Source organism: Salmo salar, chromosome 17, assembly GCF_965601325.2.
Source record: "Salmo salar chromosome 17, fSalSal1, whole genome shotgun sequence".
NCBI lineage: Eukaryota > Metazoa > Chordata > Actinopteri > Salmoniformes > Salmonidae > Salmo > Salmo salar.
In genome coordinates, this window is record NC_138307.1 from 87,336,059 (window position 1) to 87,353,796 (window position 17,738).

Sequence of the window (17,738 nt, forward strand, 5' to 3'; positions counted from 1 at the left end):
ACTGCCCCATACTGCCCCATACTGCCCCTTACTGCCCCATACTGCCCCTACTGCCCCTTACTGCCCCCTACTGCCCCGTACGGCCCTGTCCTGCCCTGTAGACACTGGATGTCTGTAATGATGGAAGTCAAATACCAGTAGGTCTGACTGGGTCGATGGTGATATCTATACCAGTACATCTGACTGGGTCGATGGTGATATCTATACCAGTACATCTGACTGGGTCGACGGTGATATCTATACCAGTACATCTGACTGGGTCGATGGGTGATATCTATACCAGTACATCTGACTGGGTCGATGGGTGATATCTATACCAGTACATCTGACTGGGTCGACGGTGATATCTATACCAGTACATCTGACTGGGTCGATGGGTGATATCTATACCAGTACATCTGACTGGGTCGATGGTGATATCTATACCAGTACATCTGACTGGGTCGACGGTGATATCTATACCAGTACATCTGACTGGGTCGACGGTGATATCTATACCAGTACATCTGACTGGGTCGACGGTGATATCTATACCAGTACATCTGACTGGGTCGACGGTGATATCTATACCAGTACATCTGACTGGGTCGACGGTGATATCTATACCAGTACATCTGACTGGGTCGACGGTGATATCTATACCAGTACATCTGACTGGGTCGACGGGGATATCTATACCAGTACATCTGACTGGGTCGATGGGTGATATCTATACCAGTACATCTGACTGGGTCGATGGGTGATATCTATACCAGTACATCTGACTGGGTCGATGGTGATATCTATACCAGTACATCTGACTGGGTCGATGGTGATATCTATACCAGTACATCTGACTGGGTCGACGGTGATATCTATACCAGTACGTCTGACTGGGTCGACGGTGATATCTATACCAGTACATCTGACTGGGTCGACGGTGATATCTATACCAGTACATCTGACTGGGTCGACGGTGATATCTATACCAGTACATCTGACTGGGTCGACGGTGATATCTATACCAGTACATCTGACTGGGTCGACGGTGATATCTATACCAGTACATCTGACTGGGTCGACGGTGATATCTATACCAGTACATCTGACTGGGTCGACGGGGATATCTATACCAGTACATCTGACTGGGTCGATGGGTGATATCTATACCAGTACATCTGACTGGGTCGATGGGTGATATCTATACCAGTACATCTGACTGGGTCGACGGTGATATCTATACCAGTACGTCTGACTGGGTCGACGGTGATATCTATACCAGTACGTCTGACTGGGTCGACGGTGATATCTATACCAGTACGTCTGACTGGGTCGACGGTGATATCTATACCAGTACATCTGACTGGGTCGACGGTGATATCTATACCAGTACATCTGACTGGGTCGACGGTGATATCTATACCAGTACATCTGACTGGGTCGACGGTGATATCTATACCAGTACATCTGACTGGGTCGACGGTGATATCTATACCAGTACATCTGACTGGGTCGACGGTGATATCTATACCAGTACATCTGACTGGGTCGACGGTGATATCTATACCAGTACATCTGACTGGGTCGACGGTGATATCTATACCAGTACATCTGACTGGGTCGACGGTGATATCTATACCAGTACATCTGACTGGGTCGATGGGTGATATCTATACCAGTACATCTGACTGGGTCGATGGGTGATATCTATACCAGTACATCTGACTGGGTCGACGGTGATATCTATACCAGTACATCTGATTGGGTCGATGGTGATATCTATACCAGTACATCTGACTGGGTCGACGGTGATATCTATACCAGTACATCTGACTGGGTCGATGGTGATGAGTTCCCTGTATAATATGGTGATATCTATACCACTGTATAATATGGTGTACTGGTTGATGGTGTACTGGGTTGATGGTGTACTGGGTTGATGGTGTACTGGGTTGATGGTGTACTGGGTTGATGGTGTACTGGGTTGATGGTGTACTGGGTTGATGTTGTACTGCAGTCCAGGGAGACAGTAGGGTTTATCACAATGCTGCATCGAATAGGGCATTACTGGTTGTTTTAACTGGGCCTGACACGGGGTGCATAGTTAACACGGGGTGACATGGGGTGACATAGTTAACACGGGGTGACACGGGGTGACAATAGTTAACACGGGGTGACATGGGGTGCCATAGTTAACACAGGGTGACATAGTTAACACGGGGTGACATAGTTAACATGGGGTGGTATGGGGTGACATAGTTAACACGGGGTGACACGGTGTGACATAGTTAACACGGGGTGACATAGTTAACACGGGGTAACACGGGGTGACATAGTTAACACGGGGTGGGTGTTTCTTATTGTTCAACTCAAGGTAGTCCCCTTCCTGTTGTCTTCCATTGGAACACGACCCCAGGGGTCACAGCTGCTGTTGGAAATGAAACGTGATGCGGACACTGAGGTAGATGCCTTCAATCAATTAACAGAGATACAGCATTCTGATTAAAAAACTAAAAAACAATCAATCATTTAAAATGATACAAATTAAAAAATAAAATTAATAATTTAAATGTTTTAAAAAATCAAACAATCATTAAAATGATAAAAATTTAAAAAACAATCAATCATTTAAAATGATAAAAAAAAAAAAATTAAATTAATAATTTAAATGTTTTAAAAAAACAATCAATCATTTAAATGATAAAAAAAAAAAAAAATCATTTAAATTATTTTAAACAACAACATATAAACATTCGTCAAAACACCTGCAGCAGATTCATACTGATGATGTCATATCCCTGCGCGGAAAATGGGGGGGTTTAACGCCGTGTTCACTTGCTAGTCGGAACTAGGAAATTCAGACTTTCTAACTGGTTGAACGCGGGCGCGTGTGTAACCACAACCAGTTAGCATGTCTGAAATGTCCAAGTTCCGATTAGCACGTGAACACGGAACGGGATTGTTTTGAAAGGAAGCCATTTTGTTTTTAGTCACCCTCTACCTGCCTGCCATGTTCTCATCAAGGCAAAACATTTTATCAACATAAAAGAAATGTAAAAAAAATAAAAACATAATTGAATGTTATAAATCTATCAAATAAAATCTCCAGTTTTAAACCAATCCCTTTTTCATATAAAACATATATATATATATATATATATTTATCATACCTTTAAAAAAAATATAGATTTAACAATGAAGCAACTCCACCAGCCAACAGAGCCGAGAAGAACAAGATACATATTTTTAGAACAGTTTGTTGACACAGAATTAAAACTATGATCTGCCTTTATTTCTGGTTTACATGCTGTACTTGTTTTCAAGAATATGTTTTGGTATAGAACATGATATTATTCAATGTCTGCATACAGAAAACCCCCGTCGTATTGTTGTCATATCTATACAGAACATTATATTATTCAATGTCTGCATACAGAAAACCCCCGTCGTATTGTTGTCATATCTATACAGAACATTATATTAGTCAATGTCTGCATACAGAAAACCCCCGTCGTATTGTTGTCATATCTATACAGAACATGATATTATTCAATGTCTGCATACAGAAACCCCCGTCGTATTGTTGTCATATCTATACAGAACATTATATTATTCAATGTCTGCATACAGAAAACCCCCATCGTATTGTTGTCATATCTATACAGAACATTATATTAGTCAATGTCGACATACAGAAAACCCCCGTCGTATTGTTGTCATATCTATACAGAACATTATATTAGTCAATGTCTGCATACAGAAAACCCTCCGTCGTATTGTTGTCATATCTATACAGAACATTATATTATTCAATGTCGACATACAGAAAACCCCCCGTCGTATTGTTGTCATATCTATACAGAACATTATATTATTCAATATCTGCATACAGAAAACCCCCGTCGTATTGTTGTCATATCTATACAGAACATGATATTATTCAATGTCTGCATACAGAAAACCCCCGTCGTATTGTTGTCATATCTATACAGAACATTATATTATTCAATGTCTGCATACAGAAACCCCCCGTCGTATTGTTGTCATTATCTGTCATATATTTTCACACACCTGTTTCTCAGCCTTAGAAGGAGTAAGTTGTCCCGGGGTCATGTTGAATACATTAAGCAAAGGGCACCAGGATCAGTGGGTTTACAGATGACTATACATTATTCACGTGTATGTGGAAGGCGATTCAAGTAACGTCTTCTGTACATCTGTCTCTTTGTCTCCTGTCCTCTCTGCAGGTCATCAGAGCAGTGCTGCTTTCTCCTGTCCATATCAGACACAGTGTTGTCCACCTGGTTTAAATCTCTGTCTGTTTGTGTCCTCTCTTCTCTGCAGGTCATCAGAGCAGTGCTGCTGTCTCCTGTCCATATCAGACACAGTGTTGTCCACCTGGTTTAAATCTCTGTCTGTTTGTCTCCTGTCCTCTCTGCAGGTCATCAGAGCAGTGCTGCTTTCTCCTGTCCATATCAGACACAGTGTTGTCCACCTGGTTTAAATCTCTGTCTGTTTGTCTCCTCTCTTCTCTGCAGGTCATCAGAGCAGTGCTGGTGTCTCCTGTCCATATCAGACACAGTGTTGTCCACCTGGTTTAAATCTCTGTCTGTTTGTCTCCTCTCTTCTCTGCAGGTCATCAGAGCAGTGCTGGTGTCTCCTGTCCATATCAGACACAGTGTTGTCCACCTGGTTTAAATCTCTGTCAGATGCATTGTGTATTCTATTTCCTGTCAGTGATGTTATCCAGGTGGAGTATTCTATATCCTGTCAGTGATGTTATCCAGGTAGAGTATTCTATATCCTGTCAGTGATGTTGTATTCTATATCCTGTCAGTGATGTTATCCAGGTAGAGTATTCTATTTCCTGTCAGTGATGTTATCCATGTAGAGTATTCTATATCCTGTCAGTGATGTTATCCAGGTAGAGTATTCTATATCCTGTCAGTGATGTTGTCCAGGTAGAGTATTCTATTTCCTGTCAGTGATATTGTATTCTATATCCTGTCAGTGATGTTGTCCAGGTAGAGTATTCTATATCCTGTCAGTGATGTTATCCAGGTAGAGTATTCTATTTCCTGTCAGTGATATTGTATTCTATATCCTGTCAGTGATGTTGTCCAGGTAGAGTATTCTATATCCTGTCAGGGATGTTATCCAGGTAGAGTATTCTATATCCTGTCAGTGATGTTGTATTCTATATCCTGTCAGTGATGTTATCCAGGTAGAGTATTCTATATCCTGTCAGTGATGTTGTCCAGGTAGAGTATTCTATTTCCTGTCAGTGATGTTGTATTCTATTTCCTGTCAGTGATGTTGTCCAGGTAGAGTATTCTATTTCCTGTCAGTGATGTTATCCAGGTAGAGTATTCTATATCCTGTCAGTGATGTTATCCAGGTAGAGTATTCTATATCCTGTCAGTGATGTTGTCCAGGTAGAGTATTCTATATCCTGTCAGTGATGTTATCCAGGTAGAGTATTCTATATCCTGTCAGTGATGTTATCCAGGTAGAGTATTCTATATCCTGTCAGTGATGTTATCCAGGTAGAGTATTCTATATCCTGTCAGGGATGTTGTCCAGGTAGAGTATTCTATATCCTGTCAGTGATGTTATCCAGGTAGAGTATTCTATATCCTGTCAGTGATGTTATCCAGGTAGAGTATTCTATATCCTGTCAGGGATGTTGTCCAGGTAGAGTATTCTATATCCTGTCAGTGATGTTGTCCAGGTAGAGTATTCTATATCCTGTCAGGGATGTTGTCCAGGTAGAGTATTCTATATCCTGTCAGTGATGTTATCCAGGTAGAGTATTCTATATCCTGTCAGTGATGTTGTCCAGGTAGAGTATTCTATATCCTGTCAGTGATGTTGTCCAGGTAGAGTATTCTATATCCTGTCAGTGATGTTATCCAGGTAGAGTATTCTATATCCTGTCAGTGATGTTGTCCAGGTAGAGTATTCTATATCCTGTCAGTGATGTTATCCAGGTAGAGTATTCTATATCCTGTCAGTGATGTTATCCAGGTAGAGTATTCTATATCCTGTCAGGGATGTTGTCCAGGTAGAGTATTCTATATCCTGTCAGTGATGTTGTCCAGGTAGAGTATTCTATATCCTGTCAGGGATGTTGTATTCTATATCCTGTCAGTGATGTTGTCCAGGTAGAGTATTCTATATCCTGTCAGGGATGTTGTATTCTATATCCTGTCAGTGATGTTGTCCAGGTAGAGTATTCTATATCCTGTCAGTGATGTTGTCCAGGTAGAGTATTCTATATCCTGTCAGTGATGTTGTCCCTAATGGAAAGGCATGTCAGAGCCCTGTCCTCCAGTGAGTCATGTTTTCTCATCTTTTCCATTGTGAATTTCATCCGTTTCTCCTCTCAGAGGTAAAAGACAGTGATGGTGTTTTCTATCCGATGCTTGTTAGCTGAGGAGGTCTCCAGCGGTCGGAGGATGGTATACCGCGGGGTGTTTCAGGAAGCGTCATACAGCAAAGGACTGCTCATCTTTCACCACCTGAAAACCAGAGAAGAAAACAGTATTCTAGTTCCAGTAGACAGTGAGGTCCAGTTTGTGTTTTTCACCTAGATATCTCCGTACTTTTTCAATCCCAATCCAGCCATTTTGTTTATAAATAACACATTGTTTCTCTTCAGGCTAATTATTTGACTTGGAATAGGAAAATGCCACACAAAGCTATAGTACGTATCGGTGCAGCTGTATGGCTCTGAATGGTCATATCGGACGGCAACAGGAACAGGAAATGAACCCACAGGAAAAAACCTTAAGACCATACCATAGTGACACAGGGGACATAACCTCTGCTGAGCTCTGAGCTAAACTCACTGTCAGGATGAATAACTTACAGTAGATGCTTTCGACATCACTGTGCCAAACCAGCCTGACATAGTGTAGAAGGGTCCTGACATAGTGTAGAAGGGTTCTGACATAGTGTAGAAGGGTCCTGACATAGTGCAGAAGGGTCCTGACATAGTGTAGAAGTGTCCTGACATAGTGGAGAAGGGTCTTGACATAGTGGAAAAGGGTTATGACAGTGTAGAAGGGTTTGTTTTCTAAGAGCCCTCTGTTTTATTGACTGAGCTCTGAGAGATTTAGCTGCACTCACTGAGTTCTGGCACTCTCTTCCTCTGACTACTCTATCCTTCATTGCCTCACCTCTCTCTCTCTCTCTCTCTCTCTCTCTCTCTCTCTCCTCCTCTCTCAGTTTCTTTCTCTCTTTCTCTCTCTCTCGCTCTCTCTCTCTCTCCTCCTCTCGTTCTCTCTCTCTCTCCTCCTCTCTGTTTCCTCTCTCTCTTTCTCTTCTAGTGTAGAAGATTTCCTAAAGTGTAGAAGGGTCCTGACATAGTAGAGAAGGGTCCTGACATAGTGTAGAAGGGTCCTGACATAGTGGAGAAGGGTCCTGACATAGTGTAGAAGGGTCCTGACATAGTGTAGAAGGGTCCTGACATAGTGTAGAAGATTTCCTACATTGTAGAAGGGTCCTGACATAGTGTAGAAGGGTCCTGACATAGTGTAAAGAGTCCTGGCATAGTGGAGAAGGGTCCTGACATAGAATAGAAGGGTCCTGACATAGTGTAGAAGATTTCCTACATTGTGGAAGGATCCTGACATAGTGTAAAAGGGTCCTGACATAGTGGAGAAGGGTCCTGACATAGTGTAGAAGATTTCCAACATTGTATAAGGGTCCTGACATAGTGTAGAAGGGTCCTGACATAGTGTAAAGGGTCCTGGCATAGTGTAGAAGGGTCCTGTCATAGTGGAGAAGGGTCCTGACATAGTGTAGAAGATTTCCTACATTGTAAAAGGGTCCTGACATAGTGTAAAAGGATCCTGACATAGTGGAGAAGGGTCCTGACATAGTGTAGAAGATTTCCTACATTGTAGAAGGGTCCTGACATAGTGTAGAAGGGTCCTGACATAGTGTAGAAGATTTCCTACATTGTAGAAAGGTCCTGACATAGTGGAGAAGGGTCGTGACATAGTGGAGAAGAGTCCTGACATAGTGTAGAAGATTTTCTACATTGTAGAAGGGTCCTGACATAGTGTAGAAGGGTCATGACATAGTGTAAAAGGGTCCTGACATAGTGGATAAGGGTCCTGACATAGTGTAAAAGGGTCCTGACATAGTGTAGAAGGGTCCTGACATAGTGTAGAAGGGTCCTGGCATAGTGTGGAAGGGTCCTGTCATAGTGGAGAAGGGTCCTGACATAGTGTAGAAGATTTCCTACATTGTAAAAAGGTCCTGACATAGTGTAAAAGGATCCTGACATAGTGGAGAAGGGTCCTGACATAGTGTAGAAGATTTCCTACATTGTAGAAAGGTCCTGACATAGTGGAGAAGGGTCCTGACATAGTGGAGAAGGTTCCTGACATAGTGGAGAAGAGTCCTGACATAGTGTAGAAGATTTTCTACATTGTAGAAGGGTCCTGACATAGTGTAGAAGGGTCTTGACATAGTGTAAAAGGGTCCTGACATAGTGGAGAAGGGTCCTGACATAGTGTAGAAGGGTCCTGACATAGTGTAGAAGGGTCCTGACATAGATTAGAAGGGTCCTGACATAGTGTAGAAGGGTCCTGACATAGCATAGAAGGGTCCTGACATAGTGGAGAAGGGTCCTGACATAGTAGAGAAGGGTCCTGACATAGTGTAGAAAGTTTCCTACAGCGTAGAAGGGTCCTGACATAGTGTAGAAGGGTCCTGACATAGTGTAGAAGGGTCCTGACATAGTGTAGAAGATTTCCTACTGTGTAAAAGGGTCCTGACATAGTGTAGACGATTTCCTACAGTGTAGAAGGGTCCTGACATAGTGTAGAAGGGTCCTGACATAGTGTAAAAGGGTCCTGACATAGTGGAGAAGGGTCCTGACATAGTGTAGAAGATTTCCTACTGTGTAGAAGGGTCCTGACATAGTGTAAAAGGGTCCTGACATAGTGTAGACGATTTCCTACAGTGTAGAAGGGTCCTGACATAGTGTAGAAGGGTCCTGACATAGTGTAAAAGGGTCCTGACATAGTGTAGAAGATTTCCTACATTGTAGAAGGGTCCTGACATAGTGTAAAAGGGTCCTGACATAGTGGAGAAGGGTCCTGACATAGTGTAGAAGATTTCCTACTGTGTAGAAGGGTCCTGACATAGTGTAAAAGGGTCCTGACATAGTGTAGACGATTTCCTACAGTGTAGAAGGGTCCTGACATAGTGTAGAAGGGTCCTGACATAGTGTAAAAGGGTCCTGACATAGTGTAGAAGGGTCCTGACATAGTGTAGAAGATTTCCTACATTGTAGAAGGGTCCTGACATAGTGTAGAAGGGTCCTGACATAGTGTAGAAGGGTCCTGACATAGTGTAGAAGTGTCTTGACATAGTGTAGAAGGGTTCTGACAGTGTAAAAGGGTTCTGACAGTGTAGAAGGGTCCTGACATAGAGTAGAAGGGTCCTGACATAGTGGAAAAGGGTTATGACAGTGTAGAAGGGTCCTGACATAGTGTAGAAGGGTCCTGACATAGTGCAGAAGGGTCCTGACATAGTGTAAAATGGTCCTGACATAGTGGAGAAGGGTTCTGACAGTGTAGAAGGGTCCTGACAGTGTAGAAGGGTCCTGACATAGTGTAGAAGGGTCCTGACATAGTGTAGAAGGGTCCTGACATAGTGTAGAAGGGTTCTGACAGTGTAGAAGGGTCCTGACATAGTGTAGAAGGGTCCTGACATAGTGTAGAAGGGTCCTGACATAGTGTAGAAGGGTTCTGACAGTGTAGAAGGGTCCTGACAGTGTAGAAGGGTCCTGACAGTGTAGAAGGGTCCTGACATAGTGTAGAAGGGTCCTGACATAGTGTAGAAGGGTCCTGACATAGTGTAGAAGGGTTCTGACAGTGTAGAAGGGTCCTGACATAGTGTAGAAGGGTCCTGACATAGTGGAGAAGGGTTCTAACAGTGTAGAAGGGTTTGTTTTCTAAGAGCCCTCTGTTTTATTGACTGAGCTCTGAGAGATTTAGCTGCACTCACTGAGTTCTGGCACTCTCTTCCTCTGACTACTCTATCCTTCATTGCCTCACCTCTCTCTCTCTCTCTCTCTCTCCTCCTCTCTCTGTTTCTTTCTCTCTTTCTCTCTCTCTCGCTCTCTCTCTCTCTCCTCCTCTCGTTCTCTCTCTCTTTCTCTTCTAGTGTAGAAGATTTCCTAAAGTATAGAAGGGTCCTGACATAGTGTAGAAGGGTCCTGACATAGTGTAGAAGGGTCCTGACATAGATTAGAAGGGTCCTGACATAGTGTAGAAGGGTCCTGACATAGCGTAGAAGGGTCCTGACATAGTGGAGAAGGGTCCTGACATAGTAGAGAAGGGTCCTGACATAGTGTAGAAGTGTCTTGACATAGTGTAGAAGGGTTCTGACAGTGTAAAAAGGTTCTGACAGTGTAGAAGGGTCCTGACATAGTGTAGAAGGGTCCTGACATAGTGGAAAAGGGTTATGACAGTGTAGAAGGGTCCTGACATAGTGTAGAAGGGTCCTGACATAGTGCAGAAGGGTCCTGACATAGTGTAAAATGGTCCTGACATAGTGGAGAAGGGTTCTGACAGTGTAGAAGGGTCCTGACAGTGTAGAAGGGTCCTGACATAGTGTAGAAGGGTCCTGACATAGTGCAGAAGGGTCCTGACATAGTGGAAAAGGGTTATGACAGTGTAGACGTGTCCTGACATAGTGTAGAAGGGTCCTGACATAGTGTAGAAGGGTCCTGACATAGATTAGAAGGGTCCTGACATAGTGTAGAAGGGTCCTGACATAGTGTAGAAGGGTCCTGACATAGTGTAGAAGGGTCCTGACATAGTGTAGAAGATTTCCTACTGTGTAGAAGGGTCCTGACATAGTGTAAAAGGGTCCTGACATAGTGTAGACGATTTCCTACAGTGTAGAAGGGTCGTGACATAGTGTAGAAGGGTCCTGACATAGTGTAAAAGGGTCCTGACATAGTGTAGAAGGGTCCTGACATAGTGTAGAAGATTTCTGACATTGTAGAAGGGTCCTGACATAGTGTAGAAGGGTCCTGACATAGTGTAGAAGGGTCCTGACATAGTGTAGAAGGGTCCTGACATAGTGTAGAAGGGTCCTGACATAGTGTAGAAGGGTCCTGACATAGTGTAGAAGTGTCTTGACATAGTGTAGAAGGGTTCTGACAGTGTAAAAGGGTTCTGACACCATAGAAGGGTCCTGACATAGTGGAAAAGGGTTATGACAGTGTAGAAGGGTCCTGACATAGTGTAGAAGGGTCCTGACATAGTGCAGAAGGGTCCTGACATAGTGGAAAAGGGTTATGACAGTGTAGACGTGTCCTGACAGTGTAGAAGGGTTTGTTTTCTAAGAGCCCTCTGTTTTATTGACTGAGCTTTGAGAGATTTAGCTGCACTCACTGAGTTCTGGCACTCTCTTCCTCTGACTACTCTATCCTTCATTGCCTCACCTCTCTCTCGTTCTCTCTCTCTTTCTCTTCTAGTGTAGAAGATTTCCTAAAGTATAGAAGGGTCCTGACATAGTGTAGAAGGGTCCTGACATAGATTAGAAGGGCCCTGACATAGTGTAGAAGGGTCCTGACATAGCGTAGAAGGGTCCTGACATAGTGGAGAAGGGTCCTGACATAGTAGAGAAGGGTCCTGACATAGTGTAGAAAGTTTCCTACAGCGTAGAAGGGTCCTGACATAGTGTAGAAGGGTCCTGACATAGTGTAGAAGATTTCCTAATTGTAGAATGATCCTGACATAGTGTAAAAGGGTCCTGACATAGTGGAGAAGGGTCCTGACATAGTGTAGAAGGGTCCTGACATAGTGTAGAAGATTTCCTACATTGTAGAAGGGTCCTGACATAGTGGAGAAGGGTCCTGACATAGTGTAGAAGGGTCCTGACATAGTGTAGAAGATTTCCTACAGCGTAGAAGGGTCCTGACATAGTGGAGAAGGGTCCTGACATAGTGTAGAAGATTTCCTAATTGTAGAATGATCCTGACATAGTGTAAAAGTGTCCTGACATAGTGGAGAAGGGTCCTGACATAGTGTAGAAGGGTCCTGACATAGTGTAGAAGATTTCCTACATTGTAGAAGGGTCCTGACATAGTGGAGAAGGGTCCTGACATAGTGTAGAAGGGTCCTGACATAGTGGAGAAGGGTCCTGACATAGTGGAGAAGGGTCCTGACATAGTGTAGAAGGGTCCTGACATAGTGGAGAAGGGTCCTGACATAGATTAGAAGGGTCCTGACATAGTGGAGAAGGGTCCTGACATAGCGTAGAAGGGTCCTGACATAGTGGAGAAGGGTCCTGACATAGTGTAGAAGTGTCTTGACATAGTGTAGAAGTGTCTTGACATAGTGTAGAAGGGTTCTGACAGTGTAAAAGGGTTCTGACACCATAGAAGGGTCCTGACATAGTGTAAAATGGTCCTGACATAGTGTAAAATGGTCCTGACATAGTGGAAAAGGGTTATGACAGTGTAGAAGGGTCCTGACATAGTGTAGAAGGGTCCTGACATAGTGCAGAAGGGTCCTGACATAGTGTAGAATGGTTCTGACAGTGTAGACTGGTCCTGACATAGTGTAGAAGGGTCCTGACATAGTGCAGAAGGGTCCTGACATAGTGTAGACGTGTCCTGACAGTGTCGAAGGGATGGTTTTCTAAGAGCCCTCTGTTTTATTGACTGAGCTTTGAGAGATTTAGCTGCACTCACTGAGTTCTGGCACAATCTTCCTCTCACTACTCTATCCTTCCTTGTCTCCCCTCTCTCTCTCTCTCTCTCTCTTTCTCTCTCTCTCTCTCTCTCTCTCTCTCTCTCCTCCTCTCTGTTTCCTCTTTCTCTTTCTCTTCTAGTGTAGAAGATTTCCTAAAGTGTAGAAGGGTCCTGACATAGTGTAGAAGGGTCCTGACATAGCGTAGAAGGGTCCTGACATAGTGGAGAAGGGTCCTGACATAGTAGAGAAGGCTCCTGACATAGTGTAGAACGTTTCCTACAGCGTAGAAGGGTCCAGACATAGTGTAGAAGGGTCCTGACATAGATTAGAAGGGTCCTGACATAGTGGAGAAGGGTACTGACATAGTGGAGAAGGGTCCTGACATAGTGTAGAAGATTTCCTAATTGTAGAATGATCCTGACATAGTGTAAAAGGGTCCTGACATAGTGGAGAAGGGTCCTGACATAGTGTAGAAGATTTCCTACATTGTAGAAGGGTCCTGACATAGTGTAAAAGGGTCCTGACATAGTGGAGAAGGGTCCTGACATAGTGTAGAAGATTTCCTAATTGTAGAATGATCCTGACATAGTGTAAAAGGGTCCTGACATAGTGGAGAAGGGTCCTGACATAGTGTAGAAGGGTCCTGACATAGTGTAGAAGATTTCCTACATTGTAGAAGGGTCCTGACATAGTGGAGAAGGGTCCTGCCATAGAGTAGAAGATTTCCTACATTGTGGAAGGGTCCTGACATAGTGTAGAAGGGTCCTGACATAGTGTAGAAGGGTCCTGACATAGTGGAGAAGGGTCCTGACATAGTGTAGAAGATTTCCTACAGTGTAGAAGTGTCCTGACATAGTGTAAAAGGGTCCTGACATAGTGTAGACGATTTCCTACAGTGTAGAAGGGTCCTGACATAGTGTAGAAGGGTCCTGACATAGTGTAGAAGGGTCCTGACATAGTGTAGAAGGGTCCTGACATAGTGCAGAAGGGTCCTGACATAGTGTAGAAGGGTTCTAACAGTGTAGACGTGTCCTGACAGTGTCGAAGGGATGGTTTTCTAAGAGCCCTCTGTTTTATTGACTGAGCTTTGAGAGATTTAGCTGCACTCACTGAGTTCTGGCACAATCTTCCTCTCACTCCTCTATCCTTCATTGCCTCACCTCTCTCTCCTCCTCTCTCTCTTTCTCTCTTTCTCTCTCTCTCGCTCTCTCTCTCTCTCCTCCTCTCGTTCTCTCTCTCTTTCCTCCTCTCTGTTTCCTCTTTCTCTTTCTCTTCTAGTGTAGAAGATTTCCTAAAGTGTAGAAGGGTCCTGACATAGTGTAGAAGGGTCCTGACATAGCGTAGAAGGGTCCTGACATAGTGGAGAAGGGTCCTGACATAGTAGAGAAGGCTCCTGACATAGTGTAGAACGTTTCCTACAGCGTAGAATGGTCCAGACATAGTGTAGAAGGGTCCTGACATAGATTAGAAGGGTCCTGACATAGTGGAGAAGGGTACTGACATAGTGGAGAAGGGTCCTGACATAGTGTAGAAGATTTCCTAATTGTAGAATGATCCTGACATAGTGTAAAAGGGTCCTGACATAGTGGAGAAGGGTCCTGACATAGTGTAGAAGGGTCCTGACATAGTGTAGAAGATTTCCTACATTGTAGAAGGGTCCTGACATAGTGGAGAAGGGTCCTGCCATAGTGTAGAAGATTTCCTACATTGTGGAAGGGTCCTGACATAGTGTAGAAGGGTCCTGACATAGTGTAGAAGGGTCCTGACATAGTGGAGAAGGGTCCTGACATAGTGTAGAAGATTTCCTACAGTGTAGAAGTGTCCTGACATAGTGTAAAAGGGTCCTGACATAGTGTAGAAGGGTCCTGACATAGTGTAGACGATTTCCTACAGTGTAGAAGGGTCCTGACATAGTGTAGAAGGGTCCTGACATAGTGTAGAAGATTTCCTACATTGTAGAAGGGTCCTGACATAGTGTAGAAGGGTCCTGACATAGTGTAGAAGGGTCCTGACATAGTGTAGAAGGGTTTTGACATAGTGTAGAAGGGTCCTGACATAGTGTAAAAGGGTCCTGACATAGTGTAGAAGGGTCCTGACATAGTGTAGAATTGACCTGACATAGTGTAGAAGTGTCTTGACATAGTGTAGAAGGGTTCCTACAGTGTAGAAGGGTCCTGACATAGTGTAAAATGGTCCTGACATAGTGGAAAAGGGTTATGACAGTGTAGAAGGGTCCTGACATAGTGTAGAAGGGTCCTGACATAGTGTAGAAGGGTCCTGACATAGTGTAGAAGGGTCCTGACATAGTGTAGAAGGGTCCTGACATAGTGTAGAAGTGTCCTGACATAGTGTAAAAGGGTCCTGACATAGTGTAGAAGGGTCCTGACATAGTGTAGAAGGGTCTTGACATAGTGGAGAAGGGTTTGTTTTCTAAGAGCCCTCTGTTTTATTGACTGAGCTCTGAGAGATTTAGCTGCACTCACTGAGTTCTGGCACAATCTTCCTCTCACTCCTCTATCCTTCCTTGTCTCCCCTCTCTCTCTCTCTTTCTCTCTCTCTCCTCCTCTCTCTGTTTCCTTCTATCTCTCTCTCTCTCTCTCTCTCTCTCTCTCTCTCTCTCTCCTCCTCTCTCAGTTTCTTTCTCTTTCTCTCTCTCTCGCTCTCTCTCTCCTCCTCTCGTTCTCTCTCTCTTTCCTCCTCTCTGTTTCCTCTTTCTCTTTCTCTTCTAGTGTAGAAGATTTCCTAAAGTGTAGAAGGGTCCTGACATAGTGTAAAAGGGTCCTGACATAGTGTAGAAGGGTCCTGACATAGTGTAGAAAGGTCCTGACATAGTGTAGAAGGGTCCTGACATAGTGGAGAAAGGTCCTGACATAGTGTAGAAGATTTCCTAATTGTAGAATGATCCTGACATAGTGTAAAAGGGTCCTGACATAGTGGAGAAGGGTCCTGACATAGTGTAGAAGATTTCCTACATTGTAGAAGGGTCCTGACATAGTGTAAAAGGGTCCTGACATAGTGGAGAAAGGTCCTGACATAGTGTAGAAGATTTCCTAATTGTAGAATGATCCTGACATAGTGTAAAAGGGTCCTGACATAGTGGAGAAGGGTCCTGACATAGTGTAGAAGATTTCCTACATTGTAGAAGGGTCCTGACATAGTGTAAAAGGGTCCTGACATAGTGGAGAAGGGTCGTGACATAGTGTAGAAGATTTCCTAATTGTAGAATGATCCTGACATAGTGTAAAAGGGTCCTGACATAGTGGAGAAGGGTCCTGACATAGTGTAGAAGATTTCCTACATTGTAGAAGGGTCCTGACATAGTGGAGAAGGGTCCTGACATAGTGGAGAAGGGTCCTGCCATAGTGTAGAAGATTTCCTACATTGTGGAAGGGTCCTGACATAGTGTAGAAGGGTCCTGACATAGTGTAGAAGATTTCCTACTGTGTAGAAGGGTCCTGACATAGTGTAAAATGGTCCTGACATAGTGTAGAAGGGTCCTGACATAGTGTAGAAGATATCCTACAGTGTAGAAGGGTCCTGACATAGTGCAGAAGGGTCCTGACATAGTGTAGAAGGGTCCTGACATAGTGCAGAAGGGTCCTGACATAGTGTAGAAGGGTTCTAACAGTGTAGACGTGTCCTGACAGTGTCGAAGGGATGGTTTTCTAAGAGCCCTCTGTTTTATTGACTGAGCTTTGAGAGATTTAGCTGCACTCACTGAGTTCTGGCACAATCTTCCTCTCACTCCTCTATCCTTCATTGCCTCACCTCTCTCTCCTCCTCTCTCTCTTTCTCTCTTTCTCTCTCTCTCTTTCTCTCTCTCTCCTCCTCTCTCTGTTTCCTTCTATCTCTCTCTCTCTCTCTCTCTCTCTCTCTCTCCTCCTCTCTCAGTTTCTTTCTCTTTCTCTCTCTCTCGCTCTCTCTCTCCTCCTCTCGTTCTCTCTCTCTTTCCTCCTCTCTGTTTCCTCTTTCTCTTTCTCTTCTAGTGTAGAAGATTTCCTAAAGTGTAGAAGGGTCCTGACATAGTGTAAAAGGGTCCTGACATAGTGTAGAAGGGTCCTGACATAGTGTAGAAAGGTCCTGACATAGTGTAGAAGGGTCCTGACATAGTGGAGAAAGGTCCTGACATAGTGTAGAAGATTTCCTAATTGTAGAATGATCCTGACATAGTGTAAAAGGGTCCTGACATAGTGGAGAAGGGTCCTGACATAGTGTAGAAGATTTCCTACATTGTAGAAGGGTCCTGACATAGTGTAAAAGGGTCCTGACATAGTGGAGAAAGGTCCTGACATAGTGTAGAAGATTTCCTAATTGTAGAATGATCCTGACATAGTGTAAAAGGGTCCTGACATAGTGGAGAAGGGTCCTGACATAGTGTAGAAGATTTCCTACATTGTAGAAGGGTCCTGACATAGTGTAAAAGGGTCCTGACATAGTGGAGAAGGGTCGTGACATAGTGTAGAAGATTTCCTAATTGTAGAATGATCCTGACATAGTGTAAAAGGGTCCTGACATAGTGGAGAAGGGTCCTGACATAGTGTAGAAGATTTCCTACATTGTAGAAGGGTCCTGACATAGTGGAGAAGGGTCCTGACATAGTGGAGAAGGGTCCTGCCATAGTGTAGAAGATTTCCTACATTGTGGAAGGGTCCTGACATAGTGTAGAAGGGTCCTGACATAGTGTAGAAGATTTCCTACTGTGTAGAAGGGTCCTGACATAGTGTAAAATGGTCCTGACATAGTGTAGAAGGGTCCTGACATAGTGTAGAAGATATCCTACAGTGTAGAAGGGTCCTGACATAGTGCAGAAGGGTCCTGACATAGTGTAGAAGGGTCCTGACATAGTGCAGAAGGGTCCTGACATAGTGTAGAAGGGTTCTAACAGTGTAGACGTGTCCTGACAGTGTCGAAGGGATGGTTTTCTAAGAGCCCTCTGTTTTATTGACTGAGCTTTGAGAGATTTAGCTGCACTCACTGAGTTCTGGCACAATCTTCCTCTCACTCCTCTATCCTTCATTGCCTCACCTCTCT

The 17,738-nt window shown here is 43.8% G+C and overlaps 1 long non-coding RNA gene across 1 annotated transcript in view; it reads right to left on the reverse strand.

Annotated features, from left to right (window-relative positions):
* Window positions 1-2,568: 2,568 nt before the first annotated feature.
* Window positions 2,569-17,738, reverse strand: part of LOC145861450 (uncharacterized) — a 43,053-nt gene continuing 27,883 nt past the window's right edge. Inside the window, exon 2 of the long non-coding RNA XR_014381259.1 lies at window positions 2,569-6,500. This is a non-coding gene — a long non-coding RNA (uncharacterized LOC145861450). The remainder of the gene's footprint in view (window positions 6,501-17,738) is intronic.